This window comes from Gekko japonicus, unplaced genomic scaffold, assembly GCF_001447785.1.
Source record: "Gekko japonicus isolate JY-2015 unplaced genomic scaffold, Gekko_japonicus_V1.1 scaffold2618, whole genome shotgun sequence".
In the NCBI taxonomy this organism is placed as follows: Eukaryota; Metazoa; Chordata; class Lepidosauria; order Squamata; family Gekkonidae; genus Gekko; species Gekko japonicus.
Window position 1 is genome coordinate 67,421 of NW_015176055.1, and position 5,934 is coordinate 73,354.

Consider the following 5,934-nt stretch of genomic DNA (forward strand, 5'->3'; position numbering starts at 1 on the left):
CGGAGAAGAGGTTTCAGCGTTGCTGTTCTTGTGCGGAAGCAGCAGGAGGGAGTGGAGCCTTGTAGGAGAGAGTTTCTCTCTCTCTCTCTCTCTCTCTCTCTCTCTCTCTCTCTCTCTCTCTCTCTGTGTGTGTCTCACTCACTGGCTGCCTGTGTTACGTTCTCTGTCAAGAGGCTTAGCTAGGAAAAGCACTCTAGCCGCTGTGAACTGCAGCATCGTCTCTGGATCAAATAGCACGACTGGCAGCAGCAGCAGCAGCAGGGTGAACCAGAAAGTGACCACAACTCCACAGTGAGGCCAGCGCCTTCCTGCTACACACGCCGGAGCAGCACAAGGCATCCCGGGTCTCCAGCCAGGATCAAAGTGGAATTCAGAAGACCTCTGCGGAAGATGGATCCGTGGGCATCTCCCCAACCCCTCTTGAGTCCAACAGCTCCGTCAGGGTAGCAGAGAGTTTGACATTCAATTCCTGGGCATTTGGATGCTCTTGAATATTGGGATTTTTTTTTTAAGAATATGAATACTTTTTAAAAACATTTTTTTTTTTTTGCCAAGGGAAAGGGGAGGAAAGCTTGGATTTTATTTTTTTTACTTGCCTCCGAAGATCTCTACAATTATTGCCATGGAGTGGCGGATTCTCTACCTAAAAGGCAACACGGAAAAAGTTTTGTGGGAAGCTCAGGAAGACCTATGGATCCCGACTTCCTTGGGACTTACGGGAAGAATTTGGGATTTGGTAGGATCCATGCAGTGAGAGGTAAGTGATGGATCTAATGAAAGCCAGTCGGAACACTAGACATGCACAGAGATCTGTCTGGGGACTTACTGACAAGTCTACAGAAGGAAAGAAAAGCGCTCTCTCCCAGTGATTCGGTCATGCCAGTTTCTACAGCTCTGACATAAAAGCTGAGAATTTGCAGAGCTGGATTCCAGACACTGGAAGAATTCTCAGAGGTGATCTAAGCACAGAGTTGGGCTGGCGACAAGTCATCTTTAGTTTAATTGTTTTTTCCCCCTGTGATCAAGGTGTCTCCCCTGCCAGGAATCCATGAGGCCTACTGACTTGTTTGGTGAATTGATAGCCAGAGGTCATACTCCAGATCTCTTAACAGTTGGAGCAGAAACTAATCGGTTTTAGATGATGGTTAATATGCTTAAGAATGGGAGGAAGATTTTGCTGAATCAGTCCACCTTATAGCAGTCTGCCTTATACTGAATCAGACCCTTGGTCCATCAAGGTCACTATTTTCTACTCAGACTGGCAGTGGCTCTCCAAAGTCTTGGGTCTTTTGCATCGCCTCCTACTTGATCCTTGCAACTGGAGATGCCAGGGATTGAATGTGGGACCTTCTGCATGCCACGCAGATGCTCGATCACTAGCCATGGCCCCTCCCCAACCGGGGGATTCTCTGCAAGAATCCCAGCAACCAGTGGATGCTAGGTAATCCACCTGAAACAGTCAGTGGATGGTTGGTGTTTTTTGTGCCACTCTGAGGGCAGATCCCAAAGGCGATAACCATGTAGAAAAGATCCCCTTTCTGAGCACCGTGAGGGACCTGCTGAGCTTCACATAATCTCTCTGTGGTCCAGTGCAGAGTTCAAGTTCTAGAAGAGTTTGTTGGTGACGGGGGTAGAATTAGGCAAGATCCAACAGGGGGAAATGGCTACCAGGCTAAAGAGTTAGAAGTTTCACATATACCTTCCTGATTCAGGCCTCTTCCCATAAAAATGATTTCTCAGGTCATAGTGTGTTGAATTTTATGTCATTATAACGGCTGGTTTCTAATGTTTTTAAAGTCAGTTTTGGCATCTCCTGCGTTTTGTATGTATCCTGGGAACCCTATGACCTCGATCTCAGTATATTAGTTTTGAAACTTTGTCGAAGGACTCTGTGTGTATGTGTGTGTGTGTCTGTATGTTCATGCATGATTGAGTGCACACAATCTTGTAGGAAGTAAATTTCTCTCACAACGTCCATTTAGACTCAGGTGGGGGTTGCTGTGCTGGTCTGAAGCAGCAGAACAAAGTTTGAGTCCAGTGGCACCTTTGAGACGAACAAAGTTTAATTCTGGGCATAAGCCGTGCGCACACACACTTCTTCAGATGCAGCTAAGCTATTGGTTTGCTGATGCAGTCCAGTGGGTTCCAGAATAACAAAAGAAGTATTTAACAGCGTAGTCTCTTGGAGCCAGTGGGCTTTTTGACAGCATGCATCTTTTCCAGAACTTTTTTTTTAAAAATCAGACTTTCTCCAAGAAATTCAAGGGAGACCACAAGGATTTCCTTTCCTCCATTTTATCCTCACAACAGCCCTGTGAGGTAGGCTAGGCCGAGAAAGAATGGCTGAACCAAGGTCACCCAGTGAGCTTCTGCGGGTTGAATGGATATTTGGGTCTCCCAAATCCTTATCTGAACCTCTCAACGTGACGCTGACTGGCTCTCTTACTTCCCTAGTTTTGTCAAAGAATCCAACAGGCTTTGAGAATTTACTGAGTAGCCCAAACCCATCCTCTAGGATTTTGGTGAAACAGCAGCCCAAGAACTTTCTATGTGTTTGAGAGTCAACCACCCAGAATTTTAAAAACATGTGTTTTGAATAGCCTATTTATAGTTTTTTACTTCATTTCTATCATGCCCCTCCTTCCCAGGAGTTCACGGCAGCATATGCATTCCCCACTTTCTTCAACAATATCACGGTGAAATAAGTTAGACTTAGAAATAGAGAACGGCCAGTGGGTCACTCTGCGTTTCAAGGTTGAGTAGGGATTTGAACCCCGGTCCCACCCCGCCCACCCCAGTCCAGCATTTTATCACAATGACTCTCACTAATTAGCCATTTTCATCACGGATATTTGTGTCTGTTGTTGCAACACACAATTCATGAGATGGAACGCCCCCCTTTATATTCCGAGACAGCCCTGAAACCTGCAATGCATTTCTCTCTGCTTCTAATGAGTTTAATAGGCCAAAGAAATGGTGCACCTCGAATGACACTGGGACACAGGAATAGTAACATCTCCCTGCAGAAACTGGAAATACTAAAAAATTGGCAAGGCACATATTTAGAAAGTGCCTTCACTCGAGTATTTAGAAGTGACTGAAATGTACCAGACAGAAAATGCAGAGTAACACCTAGAGCGTTAATTTCAGAACCGCAAGAGTGTGATCCTGCAAAAGTTGTAAAGTTGTGCTGTTTTCTTTTTTCTTTTCAGAAACCCAGCCTCCTCTGAGTTTCAAGCCACCTGCTTTGTAAGAGGTGCAAGAATCTATTTTTGTGACTGGTTCTTAGAAATGCAAGAGCTTATTTACTTACTAGTATCGAGCTCTGACGCTTTAAATATTTGCACTGGAGGTTCTTATTAACTCTGTTTTGCCAGAAAATCATTGTGGTGGTGGTGGTGGGGAGACATGGCCTCCTCAGATGGGGGATCTGGGTGCAGACAAATGGAGTGATGTTTTAACAGATCCAAATGGATCCAAAGGCATCACATGGTAATAATTCCTGGCAAGGAAAGTACAGTGTGTCAGATTGCACAAAAATAGGTTCCCGGTGGCACCTGATTCAGCAATCTGGAAGCCTGTGCTTAATGCTTTTCTCTCCCGAGGAAATTGCAGTAGCCCCGCTTAATTATTATTAATTACGTCTGTATCGTGCCCTTTCTTTGAGGTGCTGAACATGCATGGGGAATCCTATTTTATCCTCACCTCAACCTTGTGAGCAAGGTGAGGCTGAGAGATGGACTGGCCCAGGGTCACTCATTAATCTTCACTGGATTTAAACCCAATATCTTCTCTGCGCAAGGCCCCATGTGCTAAACCGTGCTCTTTTTTGAGAGCATCCTGCCCTGGAATCACTATAGCCATCTCACTACCCAAAAAGTTGTAAGTCAATTATCCTTCCTAGGTAGGTAGGTAGGTAGGTAGGTAGGTAGATACAGGGGTCATTTCGTAGAAAAAGAGGTGCAGGAGCTCATTAGCATAACTCATTAGCATAACTCATTTGCATATGCCACTCCCCCTGACATCACCAGAAGTGTGTCAGAAGGCAACACCAACCGCTCAGGCTCCACTGGACTGTTTTGGATTGCTAGCTATTGGGGGGGGGGAGAACATGCAGATCTGTCCTCACAGAGGAGGGAGAGCTTGTATCTGAATAAAACTTGGTCTTAAAGGTGCCACTGGACTGTTTTGGGCCGGGGGGCCGGGGGGGGGGCTCTGCAACTTACCTGGCTGCTTCTTGCTCTGATTGAGGGCTGCTGGGAGCAGGGGGTGGGGCTTGTTGCATGTGCCCGCCCCCTGGGCTCTTTACTGCCGGAGCTCCGCTACTGTGCGCTCCTGCAGGAAATGACCCCTGGGTAGATATAAAGCTAGATATATGAATGATAGACAGACAGACAGACAGACAGACAGACAGGGGTGGAGCCTGGAGCTAGTGGGGCTTGGGGAGGGGAGGGGCCTCAGCATGGTACAATGCCCTAATGTCCACCCGCCAAAGCAGCCATGTTCTAAAGGGGAACTGATCTCTGTTGCCTGGAGATCACTTGTAAAAGCAGGAGATCTCCGGGCCCCATCTGGAGGTTGGTGACCCTAATAGATAGATAACTATTTTATGGGTGGCGAAGCAAAAAAAGGAGATGCAGAGAACGTGGCCAAGGGTCGTACCAGCAGTCTGTCACAGAGTAATGAATTGTATCGAAGTTTCTGAAACAGATATCTTTAGTCCGCTTTCCTCTGCTCTGGTTAGACTTCACCTAGAGTATTGGGTTCAGTTATGAGCACCACAATTTAAGACGGATATAGACAAGCTGGTACGTGTCCAGAGGAGGGCAACGGAGATGGTGCGGGGTCTGGAGACCAAGTCCTACGAGGAAAGGTTCAAAGAGCTTGGTGATATGATAACCATCTTCTAGTACTTGAAGGGCTGGCAGTGTTCCCTCTAAGCTTAGTGTGAGCTTGCTCACAGTTTCTTAGCCTCTGGCTCACACATTTTTTTCTTAGCTCAGGAAGGTTGGTTCCAGAGCAAACTCATTTATGCAGTAGCCAAATCGCTCACTCACAACTTGAATGCCAGTAGCTCACAAAGTAGAATTTTTGCTCACAAGATTCCACAACTTACAGGGAGCATTCATTTAGAGGATGGTGCGGAGTTGTTTTCTGTTGCCCCAGAAGGTTGGACCAGAACCATCAGAAGAGTTTTTGGCTAAACATTAGGAAGAACTTTCTGACAGAGCTGTTCCTCAGTAGAACAGGCTTCCTTGGGGGGGGGGGCTCTCCTTCTTTGGAGGTTTTCAAACAGAAGCTAGATGGCCATCTGACAGCAATGCTGGTCCTGTGAACTTAGGCAGATCATGAGAGGGAGGGCAGGAAGGGTTGCCTCAGTGCTTAGTTCTCATGGCCCTTTCTTACATGCCCAGGGAAATGCTGGTCGCCACTTTGGGGTATGAAAGTAATTGTTCTCCAGTCAGTTTGGCCAGGGATCCTGGAAGGTTTTGGGGTTGTTGTTTTTTGCCTTCTTCTGGGTGTAGAGCAGGGGTCTCTGGGTGTGTGTGAAGGGAGGTATTTGTGAATTCCCTGCATTGTGCAGAGGGTTGGACTAGATGACCCTGGAGGTCCCTTCCAGCTGTGTGATAATATGATTCTATATCTTTAGAAAACATGATGTATGTGCCAGATATCATTAGAAAACACGGTATATACAGGTATGCTCTTCAGGCAGCCAAGACTGGTCACAGCTCCTGATCAAATGGACACTAAAAAGGAACAACTGGTCCATTGTCATGTGTCCCCCGTCCCCCCCCCCCGAGTCCCGTCTACCATACGTGCTCTGGGAGTTCCATGCAAAGAACTTAATTCCCAGGTGTGTGTGTGGGGGGGCACTATTCAGATCGGGGCCGCAGCACGCAGTTTCCCCAGCCTGAACAGGCCTGAGGAGTT

General features: G+C 46.9%; 1 protein-coding gene across 1 annotated transcript in view; it reads left to right on the forward strand.

Annotated features, from left to right (window-relative positions):
- Positions 1-571: 571 nt before the first annotated feature.
- The window catches only part of LOC107123444 (ATP-sensitive inward rectifier potassium channel 12), a 78,867-nt gene continuing 73,504 nt past the window's right edge, over positions 572-5,934 (forward strand). The window contains exon 1 of the mRNA XM_015426693.1: positions 572-757. The gene's annotated coding sequence lies outside the window, so the exon portion shown is untranslated. The remainder of the gene's footprint in view (positions 758-5,934) is intronic.